This window comes from Ptychodera flava, chromosome 5, assembly GCF_041260155.1.
Source record: "Ptychodera flava strain L36383 chromosome 5, AS_Pfla_20210202, whole genome shotgun sequence".
In the NCBI taxonomy this organism is placed as follows: Eukaryota; Metazoa; Hemichordata; class Enteropneusta; family Ptychoderidae; genus Ptychodera; species Ptychodera flava.
Genome location: NC_091932.1, coordinates 43866080 through 43880948, shown reverse-complemented (window position 1 = coordinate 43880948; position 14869 = coordinate 43866080). Strand labels below are relative to the sequence as shown.

The 14869-nt window shown below is 37.8% G+C and overlaps 1 protein-coding gene across 4 annotated transcripts in view; it reads right to left on the bottom strand.

Annotated features, from left to right (window-relative positions):
- LOC139134057 (kelch-like protein 24a) overlaps window positions 1–11609 on the bottom strand; it is a 32333-nt gene extending 20724 nt beyond the window's left edge. Inside the window, exon 1 of one of the 4 annotated variants that reach the window (XM_070700923.1) lies at window positions 11440–11609. The gene's annotated coding sequence lies outside the window, so the exon portion shown is untranslated. Of the gene's footprint in view, window positions 1–2649; window positions 2827–10362; window positions 10552–11439 lie in introns of those variants that run through there. The other 3 variants (XM_070700922.1, XM_070700924.1, XM_070700927.1) reach the window with 3 other exon arrangements.
- Between the last annotated feature and the right edge of the window lie 3260 nt (window positions 11610–14869).

Below are 14869 nucleotides of genomic sequence, written 5' to 3'. Positions count from 1 at the left end.
CGTCTCTCTGGTGATCCGCCAGGCATGCCTACATGCAACTTCCGACAACTAAACAATGCTTTATTGAAGTAAATATTGGAAATTAGTAATGATGAGACACAAAATAAATTCTTATTCAGTGACATTCAAAAAATTCCTACGGCTGACATTATCGAAGAAGGCCACCAATGTAGAAGAGAGTGGCGCCTCTGTCGTTAAACTAGACTCGGTTTGCCTTGGCATTCGTGTCTATGCTGAACATAACAACTAGAAGAAGGTGATGATACGTGTAGCGTTTTTAAGAATTGAAATCCACTCATACTGTGTAAGAAAATTGTATTTCAATGTGTTAGCGCTATCCATGACAGCTGTTTGTGAACCAATCTTATGTGATCAGCTGGCAAGAGCACCAATAAACGAAACGATATTGCTACGTGGCCACTGCATGCAAAGTTATTGGAAATGTTGGATGATAAAATCATGTGTGTGTGATATGTTATTGTAAAGAGAGTTCTTCCCCTGCACCGTTGGAATTGCCAACCATGGAGCAAAGGGCAAAGGTAATTTAGATAATAATTTGTGTAATATTCATGTAGACAATACTGCAATGTTTTATTTGTCCGTATTTTCATAATTAAAATCAACTACTTTATTATTATTAAACTTTCAATATACAGGTATGTAATAGTATTTTGATGATTTTTTTCACTATTTTAAACTTTTGTTTTGTATGTCAATTGCAAGTTCTTCTACTCCCCAAAGCATGTTGAAATACCAAATTTAGCTTATGAACATAGCTTCTACATGAATAATGCAGTGTTATTATTTACCTTTGAATTCTAGTCCGGACCAAAATTCACTTGCCAGCAATAACAATGAAGTCTACACACGTACAGACTGAGTTGACAAACTAAGCCTTTTTGTATCTCAATATGCTGTAGGGAACAGAACATGAACTGTTGTTGACAGAAAAAATAATCCAAAGAAATTATCCAACGTTACTGCTTCTTTACTGCGTGCATTTTCATGTAGCTATGTAAGCCATCTCATTATTTTGCACAATAATGATATGCACCGTATCAAAATTGTCGCCAGTAATATCAGCGCACTGGAAAGGGCGGTAATCTTCGTACCACGATAACACTTTTCTTAAAGCTTCAATATCACGTGACTGTCTCAGGCAATATAAGCAAATCATAAGAAAGTTAGAATAAAGAATTGTGATAAATACAATAACCCTAACAGTCCGCAATATGATTATTGGTGCTTGGTGTATTGTCCCACATCAAGTAGAAAAAGATACTCTACCGTCTATGATTTACATACACTCATCAATTTGAATAATGGATAATGCACGCCGAACAGCGACAAAGATTTCAGAATTGATGACCGTACTTTCTCCAACCTCAAAAGCAGTCAAGTCGATCTCGCTGAGAAAGAATATTGACTCACTTGATGAGGTCAACGAGATGTCGTGTAATCCCGGCATGCACTTGGCGATTCCCTTTCGGCAACATGATATTGTATTCTCCTCTCGCGATGAGCAGTTTCGAAAAATAGTATCAGTTAGGCTACTTCAATCTACATTTCTGATCGATTCGTCATTGTGGAAGACTGTTAACCCCACGATTACCGTTCTCTAACACTGTAAACAAAATCCATGGCGGTTTTAACTCAAGTCTGCTCTCTTCTACTCTTTTAGAAGCCGATAGGCGGTCGCATAACATCATCGATCAACGTTTATTTTTAAAGTTAATACCTCCGGGTCTCGGTATTTTTCTATTTACGACGCAATAAACATGAATGTAAGCGACCCTAGCCTATATAATTTCAGTAATATTAGCCGGCCCAATTCTCAGACAAAACCCTGCTTTTGTCGGTAAGCTGGCTACCGAACAAAGCCCGAACACTCAAAGTAAAGCAAGCCGAATAGAAAACACAGCTGCCGCGTGCTTCTGTGAGGTCACTCAATAATTTCATCAGCGGAGACTTATTTACTGCTTCAATATCAAAATTAATTTACCATTATCAAAAATCGCCTTTGCTGACCTCGGGTGGGGATGGAAGCACCAGATACGTCATCAATTTTCATGAGCAAATGAAATTCTGCGCAAAACACGTAATAGATATATTTACGTACGTACACACTAACAAAGATAAACCCAGTATTAAAAGATAGCGTTCTTTTATGCAACGCAGTGTGCCACACATTAAGGTAATTTTATAGACAACTGTGGTCAAATTTCTATAAATGAATTTCCGCCAGACAGGGCACAATTTTTTACGACCACAAACACGAAACACATTACGAGCAACGCGATAGAATGCGATGACAAGCTAGTTCTAAAACCTTAAAATTTCACTGAGAATTTGATCTAGTTATTGCGCTGCAAGTAAATTCCATTTATGCAGGCCTAAGTGTATAATTTGGCTAGACTTGCATTCACGTCTATGATAGCTATTACTAGACCAACTGTTTCGCTATTGGGATGGATTGTCTTAGTATAGCTTGCACTGAATTTGCATCCAGCTGAAGGCGAACAGAGTTTGGCATACATAAAACGACGGACGTGAACGTTGGATGAATTCGCGATCACTGCAATGCAATACAAAGGTGAACATACACATACATACATTAGCATAGATCGTATAGAGAAGAGCACAACACACCTTAGATTTTCACATCGCTCTGAGCACAAACCTGTCTTCAATCCTCGTCCAGCAGACTAACGGTATCTTGGTGGACAATGCAGATCTCGAACTAAGACCCAAATATCTAGCAACACAGATGTCTTTCGCTCGCGCCAGACGAGTACATTATATCGTACATGAGCAATGAGCGTATTTGACCCTTACTCGGGTCATGGGGTCAAAAGTTCATATGCTATTCTTACGCAAATTTAAGAGCGTGTTTTGTAAATTTATCCTATTCATTGCTCCCATATTATGTTCCGTGTATATCTCAAAGCGCAAGTAAATACGAGATACATATTTAGCGTATTTCTGAGCGATAAAGTCAGATCCTTTTGATGCCTATATCTTCCTTCGTAGTAAGAAAAATTGTAACAACTTTAACTCGGTTATTGAACCTCTTTTCAAAGGTGGGGATTTAGCCGAACGGTTTTGACTGGACGTCAAATACGCTAGGTGACTGCGAGTCGTATATCGTATGTTGTGAGATCGAAACCGATCGAGAAGTTATTGAATGCGATAATTTCTGCAATAGCAATGTATTTTTCCACGTGCAATATTTTCATACGAATTACCTGGATCATGACATCAGGACATAGTCTTTTGCAAGCTTATCGTTGTTTTGACTGTTGCTCTTATATTTTTTAATTTTTTTGATAGTTTATGACAAGAATAGTATTTCTGTAAAGTGTTATCATGATTATATGAAGTATCGCTGTAATCTCTAACAGAATAAAAACAATATCTAAGGCACATCGAACAAAAAATGAAGTCTCGATGACCTCTTACGTCATATAACCAGGGGAAATGCGTTACGATGTAATTTGGACTCTCTGTCGCCTGATATTAGTTCAATTCATACCAAATGATGCAAGCAATTTAAGATTAAGAAAACGCTCTTTTCGCAGAGGTGAACGACCTCGTCACGGAATTCACATCTATTAATAGATCTGATGACTGGATCGGCCTTGCTATGTTGATTTCTGCATATTACCTTTATTAGCTGTTCGGCGTTTTGTCAACATGCCTAGCGTGGAATAAGTACTTAATAAAACTGGGCTTTACATAAAATCACAATTTACCTAATCTTGCGGCTTGATCGTTTAAAATATAATGAGCTTATAGTTCACCTGTAGATTACTGCGTAATTTTTTTTATTGCTGTTCGATTTTGCAATTTTTCAAATTTAAAATAATTCCATTTGATATAAACAGTACTGTTCCACACACTGCAAAACAGAAAGCGTTCGAAAAGGCAAACCGATCGAATTAAAATACATTTATCGAGGACTGCACAAAATTGAAATCAAGAGGACTATATAGTTACCTCAGGGGGTCAAGTCACAGAAGATTAGTGATTATAATTTTTTAATCAACAGCCGTTCATGTATTCTATAGGTTTCGCTCATTTTTGCTTGGTCATCACAGTCGAAATTCGAATGAAGATACAATGCAGCACGGGTACACCTACCGATACGTCAAGCAAATATACCGTTAAAACGTTATTTTATATTTTAAATCAAAATTTAACGTTCACTAACTCAGCAAAAACTGTGCGAAATGTGCGAAACCTAAAATACATGAGCGGATGTTAATATTGCTTTTGCTGTTTAATGAGACACAGCTTGTCCTTAAACCAGCCCTGTCACCCGGTGCTATTAATCCTACAAATATCAATCTAGGATTTTTATACTTTTTGTGATACAAAGAGAATGTTGTGTGTTGAGGACATCGCTGTGATGAACAACTCTGCTCAGAAAAAAGAAGCAAAGCGAGTAACAAAAAATGTACTTCAATAAAAATAAAGACTACTGAGAAAGTTGAAAAGAAAGACAAAATAAAATAAAATAAAAGGGAGTAAGATTTCAGACTATTTTCCTAACGTCCTTCCCTTGCTTGTCTTCTCCGAAGTTTAAAACTTTTAAAACGGGCGTTTTTTAATCCCTGTTTGGGTTTGGGAAACGCGCCATGACAACATCAAAATGCATAGTAAAATGTGGCACTAATGAAAGCATATTTCAACGACATCCCCGGATGTCCGTCATAGGCATTGAGTACACAGCCAAAACCCTGTATGAGAGGTATTCAATAATTACACTGTAAGTATCATCATTGAGTGTGCTTGGAGAGGTCAGGATTATACCCTCGCGTCAAGGGGTCAGGGGTAGATTACAAAACATGACAACGCCCACATGAACTGAACTCTATCACACAATTTATAGAACCTATCACTTTATGACTGGACAAACAATATTAAATGGGTGACTTAGCGGAACAATTGATGCGAGTACATGGTATTCAAGTTGCAATATTGTAAGCATTGAAACAGATTAAGTCGAATTGTTTCATCATTAGCATCCAAAGTTAAACAAAAGATCGGTTGATCATTCTAACTTAAAGCTTCGAAAGCTGTCAACAGCCTCGTTTTAAACTGAACTTTTACGGTGGAGCAGCGGAGCGGGTTGTATTTTTAGAATACTATTTAGGGTTGTATGAAACACTATACCAGTCTAAGTTAATGTAAAACTCTTCCCATCTGGATGATAAGTTTCATTTTAACTAATGCAACTCTTGCTCAGTTCATAATGTCGGCAAATTGACATACATTTGGCAAATTGAAAATCGGATGTTCAACGAATCGACGTAAGTCTCGACATTGAAGTTGCCCACTATATTCTGACAATGGAAGATCATGGGGTCGATTCAACTTTATAATATCTCATTGGATGACAGTATGAGCAAAGTCTTGACCGTATTGTATGTTAAATTTCTAGATACATTTGCAAATAATGTGACAGAATTTTATCATTTGACGTAAGTTTCGGCCTGTGAAATGACAGTCGGAGCTAGTAGAGATTTAATGTTAGAAACATTCAAAAAGTCGCCGTACACAATAAGTCATAAAACATATTAAACAACAGATCACTAATTTAGTCTCGATAAAAGAAGATTGACATGGCAGTTTAAGTTTGCACAGCATGGGACTGGATAATGTCTTTCAGTGGAACTAAATTACTAATGCGAGGAATATTACATAATTTATTTTATGGTAATATTGATAATTGAAATCGAAATTTCATATGACACCGAATTATAACTCTTCTCTTTGTTACAATACATCGTCATATCAAATAGACGGATAAAAAGCGGAAATGTCGAGGTCGATAATGGTGATATGTCATCGACAAAGCCCAGTACTAAAATGGAGAATTTTGGTAATTATTCTATGAAATCTGGGGTATTTATGTTCATGGTAGTCTGCACCATACATCCGGGTAATTCCCATATTCTTTTTTAGGACATTGCACTGAATTGACGATCAGGATCGCACGCCACGCGTTGTGTCCCCATGCCTCATTCTTTTATATGCAAGCGCCAACATCTACCCTACACTTTAAATAACGTGTGGTTTTCTTTGCATCGTACTATAGGAATAAATATTTTACATGAAGTGAAGGTTACTATGTTCTATGTAAAATTGTGTCGTGTTATAGCACTCCTGCAATCTGCCTGTTTTGTTAAACATTAACGTTTAGACCAAAGAAAGTGAGAGTCAGTACCTTTTTAAACTTTGTGAAATGATTCGTGACGTCGTAATCGTGCCTAGCAGTGATCCTACAGCAGTGAACCGCAATATGCGTGACGTCATAATTGTCCCCGACAACAGTGACTCGCAATATGAAGCTATCCATAGGCAAAACAACACTGTTAATATTGCAAACAAAAATAATCGAAATGGCGAAGATCCTAGCACATTGTCCTATATAGTTAATGGAAACAGTTGGACGCCAAGTCACTTTAACAGCATTCCTTTTAACATTTGTGCACAACGACCCTATACCCTTCTAATCAGGCAAAAAATATTGCGCAGTATTTGGAACAATTCCTGATAGTGGCTGTCGATTTGAGCATGTAAGTGTTGCTTCCTTTGTTCGTCGTTGCTCCTTCGATCACGAATTCAGCTTTACGCTTTAAAAATGTTTACACTTTCCCAACGTTTACAAGTTCAGGGGGAATGCGATGCTATTATGTACGCAAGCGACTATAAAATGTCGACTCGGCCATTATTGTATTAATGATTTAACGAAGGTCCCGGGAAAGAAACACAAGAAACACATTGGGTTTTTTTTTTACATATTTGAAAGTGTGTTTTGCTACTTGACGACCACAATGGTTAACAAGTGTTGTTGTGACAGGTGCCGCCAACTGGCAAATTTCATGAATTTCGCAAAATCATCACAAAACATGTTTTGAAGGCTGATATACCGATTTTTCGTATTTTTGACCTTGACCCCAAATTTCGAGGGGAAAGTAGAGCTGTTCGTAACTGCCCTCCCACTGGCATACACGGAAAATATGCCCTCCCACTGAATTTTGATGCCCGCTACCCTCCAGTATCTAAAGTCTGCCCGCTCCCCTACTCCCGCAACTTTTCACGCTCCCCTCTGCCCTCTCCCCACTACTGAAATGTCCCATTGTCAACTAGATGCCTACTAGGCAACCAAGATCAACGCAAACCGTGGGAGCATCTGGCAGTATAGCTTGGAACATTACTCCCCTCTGAGTAAGGCGCTAAATATCCCCTCAAGTTCTATCAACCACGCCGCTTTCCCCTCCCTCTACGTATCTTCCGGTGCCTACTGTCAAAAATTTTCTCCCCGCCCACTGAATATAGTGAAATTTCTTCCCCGCCCACAGTAGATATAGATTTTTTCTCCCCGCCCGCTGATTTAGTTTTGAAATTTGCCCGCCCGCTGAAAAACTTCGCACGAACACCTTTTTGCACGAACAGCTTAGTTGGCGGCACGTGTTGTTGTGACAGGTAGTCTACCAGTCCTCAACAAACTAAAAAAGGAGTGGTGAGGCTATAGATTGCAGTATTAACAAGTCATTTTAAGCTTTCAGATAAGCCACTCTAGGCGCTTAATTTTAACCAACCGTGCACGATTGCTGACGAAGTCCGTCCCTGATGGGAATTGCATTTCTAATCTTCCACATGTAATGCGACGATTTCAGACTGCAGCCTAACTCATCGCTTCGATGTCGAATTGAATCGTTGACAACAGAAAAACGATATGACTTCCCTATTCATATATCTAGAAGGAAAAGATTCCATAGTGGTCGATACATGTCATTCCTATAATCAGTGTTTTGACAGACATCATCCACCGTCATTTGCAGCGATACATCCACTGCACCATAGAAAATATAGATTTACTGACAGTCCCGATGTACGAGAGGAAATTTCAAGACGAATCGTCAACATCGGGAAGTTATTTCTCGTTTAAGTAAATTTATGAGTAGACTTTGTCTAAATATTTATCATCGGATGCGTTAATGTTGCGAAACCCGTTCGATGCGATTCCCCGTTTGACGATGTTGTTGCAGCTGTTATAATTAATTATAGGTACCGCTGTTCTACAGCGCCATCAACGGTAAATGCCCACATGCACCCATTTAGCTCACTGCACGGTTGCTAGGGTCAGGTGAGCAACGAACACTTAGAACCGAAAATCGTTTCCATGACAGCAATCTTCAGCATGCATGCAATATTTCGGAATTGCTGAAATGCTATCACGCAAAAAAGAAACTTTCTCAGCTTAAATAAAACACAGAAAAGTAAGAAATCACACGCGCGACTTTGTTCGCGAAAAATCCGAAAGCACGAGAGTGGTGGAAGAAATCAAATCTACGGATGACTGCACCTTAAGATGTAAACTTTGATGACAAAAACCCCACCTTGTTGTGTAGAATTTGATAGCAAAGATTCTAGGACCCTTGTTTCATGCCAACAGGCCATTGCGCGAAATGAGTACCAGCAATATTGTTTATTTGAACCCTGGAACTATCAAACCGACTGTGCAGAACATAATCCGTGTTCCGTCGCAAATTATATCTACAAAATTATTTCAGGTTTTCAAGATTATAATATTAATGTTTTGAGAACAATGCATAAAAAACAGTTTCGAACATATGGTATGTTCAGATTAATGAATAAAAACTTCAACTCAGCAAACGCACCCCGGTACAACCTGGTTTGATTGATAGCAGCTAGACTGTCCACTCAGCAATAAACTTTCCGTAATTGTAACCTTTGGCCCAGGCGAAGTCTGGTCCCAGTTGCTTGGCTTTTCTGGGCATTATCAGTTACAGGATGTAGTATGTGGTCTAATGTGATGGACAGTCGTGTTCACCCTACCATCTAGGCGACAGCCTGCCAGAGTATAACACTTGTAATTTGCTTTCCTCTATTTTGACATTTATATGCCCAAAGACCTTGAGCAAGCCCAGCCCAGGCGCACGCACTGATCACAACGTGTTTTGATTATGACGTCACTCTCGGACACATAAACAATGTACTGAAGTGATATAAACGTAGATGCAATGGAACAGACACGGGTTTCACTTCCACAAATTTTTGGCGTAAGCATCGCTTTCTCAGTGAAAACTTGTCAACATATTCGCATACCAAGCGCACGTCAAACGGGTCGATATCAGAGATCGTCAAAAATAGGTGTTAACGATCGCTTGCTTGCAAACGTCTTGAATGAATACGACAAGTCTCTCTTCTGTAGTGTAGATGGATAAGGTAAATGATCGATGACGTAACAATCGCACGCAGTTTGGGGTCACAACAGGTCGGTCAATTTGCAAGAAGCCAGATATACCGGGGATATACCTAAACCGTTACAGATACAGTGGTAATCAAATTACAAAGACTGTTATTTAAATGGGTGTACTTAAAACAACCAATTTTAAAAGAATATTATTTGTGAAGCCGCCGTCTCGACAGCTGAAGTACTCTTTATAGGGACCAAAAATCAATATAATTTGCACGGAGACCGTTCATGCTTGGATTTCAAAAAGCCTCATTCTTTGGTGGAGTGGAAAATGGTACAGCATGCAAGCATTTCATTTCGCGAATTGAAACCGGTGTCCAACAGCGTTGATGCAGATACTGTGCCAGGGCGAACCGGATTGTGAATGAAAAGCGATATGTTGGCGAGTATGTACTTTTAACGTATCTGACGCATGCTGGCCGTACTGAAGTGTCAGTCGCCTCAAGCATTGTAGCAAACAAAAAACCTCTAGTCTTATCAATTATTACACACTGTACTTGTGTTTTAAATATGAAAAGGTTTATTTGTACGATTTTTATACACCTCGCGCTACACAACGTTGACCATGCGGAGCATATTGAAGTGAACATGTTTGATCGTGAAATTTGTACAATGCAATCGCAAACATGTTTCGCTACTGTTTAAATTCAATAAAAAAGATCGGCCCCAAGGATCACACGCGAAACATTGCAAGACTTAGTCGACGCGTCCGTGTAGTGCGCGTCCGCGACCCTCTCAGTCTGTGTAAACAAGTAGCTGTGATCTCTAACCCAACATCGACCTTAAACATTCCCCTTCACCTATAACATCTATTCTAGCGAATCAAGTAAAGAGAAGGTCACGGCCAGAGAAATAAATAGACTGTATGACTCCCGTGTATGACTAATAAGTGAACGTCCCACTTCGGTCGTACAGATCTTTTGTTTGCATTGTCAGCAATGTGAATCACCCATCTCACTGGTCACTTTCATGGCGCAATAATGAGTAGGATAGGTAGACAAACAGAGACATTAAGTTCTTTCATCACACAAACATGTAAGGACATTTGAAAATGGTGAAAGAGATGGACTCACTTACTTAATTCACCGTTGGTACAGCATGTATAGATCGCAGAGGTGGTTTCAAATATCCGTATGGGGATTCAAGCGTGGTTACGAGGAGAAATGACAGCTATGGCGGGGTTGATGAAGCTAGCTAAATGCGCCGGCCATGTTCGCGCGATGACGAACCAGCTGTAGGATGACATCATTATAATGGACCCCCTAGCTTAAACAATTTTTTTTTTGTTTTGAGACGGTAAATGTATGTTATGATCAAACATATGCGACGAACAGAATTTACACTCGTTTTTATCATGTAGCATATCAATTAATTTTCCAAAAATATTCTTAATTATGCCAACAAAACGAACAGCGTCTCCGTCGCAACAGATAACAATTTCCCGTCAGAGGATATTTTTAAGAGCCACATTACATAATTATTTCTCGGCTTGTTTGCGATCGTCTGCGCAATGTGCGTTTTTATTTACAAATCCTTTGACTATACAAACAACGGAATAGCGATAATCACCGAAAATTTGCCAATCATTAACAACAGAGTCATAACGACGATGATAACAGCATGGCATTTCAATAGTCACACGTCATGAAACATTTGCCCGGGAATATAGCTTGTGCTTAACTTGTGATTCATCCAAAAATATCACATATTCTACCAAAACACACATCACGACCGCTGCATTGTTAAAACGCCCGTGTATGCTCAAGGGCTAAAACATTTGAAAGATGTTAAATATTTAAGGGGTCATATGAGGTCACGTGTGCTCCGCATGAAGACAAAAATAGAATGTCATGTGACCAAATGGAGACATTCTGAGCTTAAATGGTGACGAGGCGGGTGTTAAATAAATACAGCGTTTTAACGGGAAACTGACATTAACGAAGCTATGGCTCGTTTGATTCCCCTACTATAGATTTCTAGAACCTAGATGATGGGTAAAATGTAGGATAGTCATTTTGCATACTATCGTCGACAGTTTCGAAATCTTGTAAAATTGACGTTCAGAAATTAAGGGATCTGTTTTGGCTTATGATTTGATCATTTTCGACCTGCATATCAAAATTGTGATGTGTTTAACTGTTCGGACCTACCTTGATGACTGAATTGTAAGCATCTTTCTGTTCAATGTCCTGTCCTACTGACAACGAAACGAAACATGAAAAATCACATCTTGTGAAAAATACTTGCAAATTCAGAGCAAGCTGTGCATTATGTATCTCAGTGTCTCTATAAAAGATGCTGTGACCTATGGTGTCACTGTATCGTAGTATCCACGCGAGGGGGCGCTATTGGTGTCGACAAAAATGTCTTCCCTAGCGCGGTCCGACCTTGAAACACTGCATGGTGGAACACTCGGACCGTGATCGATCAGTTTGGTTTGTCTCATTTTGCTCCAACTTCTGTTATAACCCTTCATACTCACAAATGTAATCCACTTATTAAAATAAACAACACTTCCATGATATGACACACATAATCGATAGAGACACCAAAAATTGCGTATTAAACCCGAGCGTACATGTAGCTGTACCAAAGTTAGTAGTAGTAGTAGTAGTAGTAGTAGTAGTAGTAGTAGTTGTTGTTGTTGTTGTTGTTGTTGTTGTTGTTGTTGTTGTATTTTATTTATTTAAGTGTCCTATGTGGACTTATTCACCATTTAAATAAATTACAATAAAGTTTTTACTATTGGCACATCCAACCCGCAGGGCTTAACACGTAAATAATAGTGAATAGCACATTGAAGACAAAAGGATTCACTATTTGTAAAGTGTGCTTTTCCTTCTAGAAAATGCCCTATAAATTAGTCTGCTACATCATTACAGAATTTTGTCATAAGTATACATAACTTGTTATCCTTGCTTAAGTCATTAAAATCTGGCATAACAGTCAATATCTTGTCTGAAAGTAACTTACGGTAATTTTCATACAGAGTACAGTTTACGTCTTTCGCAAAATCATTCAAATAAATAGAAAAGAGTGTAGGAGACAATACATCTCCCTGTCTAACACCAGAATCTGTTGAAAACCAAGGGGAAAGCAAACCATTTACATTAACACAAGAAAGTGGGTTCTCATAGAAACTCTTAATTGCCTTGTACAATTTGCCTGAAACACCATTCTCAAGCAACTTATAGAAAGGCATATCTCTGTTTACCCTATCAAATGCTTTTTTCATATCTATAAAAGCTGCAAATGTGGACAAACCTGACGCTTTTCTATTTCTGATAATACTTGTCATAACATAAATATGATCGATACAGGCCCTACCTTTTCTAAAACCATTTTAATATTTTCTGCATCCAAATATTGAACAAGTCTATTATTATTATAAATTATTATTATCATTATTATTATTACTATTATTATAAAGTTGACGTAACTCGCTATGCATATTTGAGATACACTGGTATAACAATCATAAAAGTTGTTTTAGCACTTTTAGATAAACTTGTTACTAATTTGCATACTTAACTAACCTTCCTAATAAGGTACAATCTAGATTTACATATCCGAAGTTGACAAAACTTGCAATTTGCATATTAAGCTAACTTCCCAATTAGGGATATAAGGCTAGAAGGACCCTAAAAAGTTTATGAAACTTATATTGATGAAACAATTATGTCGTATAAGTGAAAGACATTTTAACGACAGTACAAGAAATTAAGCATTTTTCTTTCAGATAATTACATATTCATATACTTAATGACCTTGGAATTAATCTATGGTGAATATTGTTCATGATGTTGATCATAACACTGTCAATGAAGTTGCAAGCATGCGGCAAAAGTTCAAATTCACAGACAACTGCAATTTATATTGAAACACGTGAGCATTTTCAGTTCATATCTGGTATATAATGAAGGTCATAGAATATAAAGTATATGTAACAGTGGATGACATTAACGTTTCAACTTTCACTTCAAAACAGGATACTTGAAAGGGAACCAACACTTTTCCCAATCTGATTAAAATCACATGTAGAGTACGGCGAAGTCTACTTTGGGACTGGTCAGTATCTTCGGCCTGGGGGGGGGGGTAATGGATTCATGGGGGGTCACCCTGTTTTTGATTTTGGTGATAGGGGGGTCACCATGTTTTTGAAATGCCCCATAGGGGGTCAGTGTGTTTTTGAATTTTGACACAGGCTTATCATTGCCTAAAATGCATCACGTCAGCCACAAATTTCATCATTCAGTTGCATTTTGCGGCGCGCCCTTCGGGCGCGTAACTTTAATAATCAAAAATGTTTTTCAACACGCCCGACTTTAACATATCAGGCACACATATATCAGAGATATCTGTATGTTCAATATTTTTCAGTGTGCTCTTCAAGCGCATTACTTTAATATATCAGACATTTTTCAGCACGCCCTTCCGGTGCATGACTTTAATATGCAAGACATATATCAGAGATATCAGGATGTTTCATATTTTTCGGTGCGCCCTTCGGGCGCCATACTTTAATAAATCAGAGATATATGTCAGAGATATCTTGATGTTTGCTAAGTGAAAGTGTACCATTATGAAATCTACAGTTCATATGGAAAGCATGACAAATTCCTGATACTTTTCTGTAGTCTCTATGAGAATTCAGTATGAGAAAGCAACATGCACAAATATTTCACAATATATATATTTGATACAGTGACTTATTTTAGAGATAGAAAAATGACAAGATATCTTTCGTTCTCATTGATGCAACTATTTTCCTTTGTGTCTCAGGTTTTCTCTAAAAAGATGCTTTTTTATGACTACAATAACAGTTTAAAAAGGGCAGTTTTCGTCATTATTAGCTGTGCTTTTATGGTTCAATGTAACAAGAAAAGGTCCTCTCAGACACTGCACACATCAGATTTGGCTAAACTAGCTCTCTATGGCTTCTCAGGAGATTTAATTGGATGGCTGGCAAGTCTTAACACCCATCAAAGTTTTGGATTTACTGCTTTTTCCTCTCTGGTATTAATGATTGACATCCATTTCTGTACAACAGTTCAGGACATCTGGTTAAGCATAGAAAGTGTGAAATACATTCGCAGTTCATTCAAAATGTACTGTATTCAAACTTTAAAATTGACTCTTTGAAATTCCTATCTTACAACTGACATGTCAACAATTTCATTAAAACAGAATGACTGTTGAAAATAAATATATAAAATATATATATATATATATATATATATATATATATATATATATATATATATAATATATATATATAATATAATATATATATATATATATATATATAATATATATATATATATATATATATATTCAGTGTTGTCCTTAGAAGCCGGGTGCCGGGTAAATAACCCGGCTGTTTTGCATTTTTTCCCGGCTACTTTTAACGTCATTAGATTATTTTTATAGACCTGTAATTTCGGGATTGCACTGCCAGCTGTTAGACGGCACACGTACGATTAGCAGTTTCGCAACCCCTTTCCCCGCATGGAACTGCACAAACATAACACAGTTCAATACCCGTTTGTGGCTAGCTCTTTGAGCCCGATCTTTTATTTG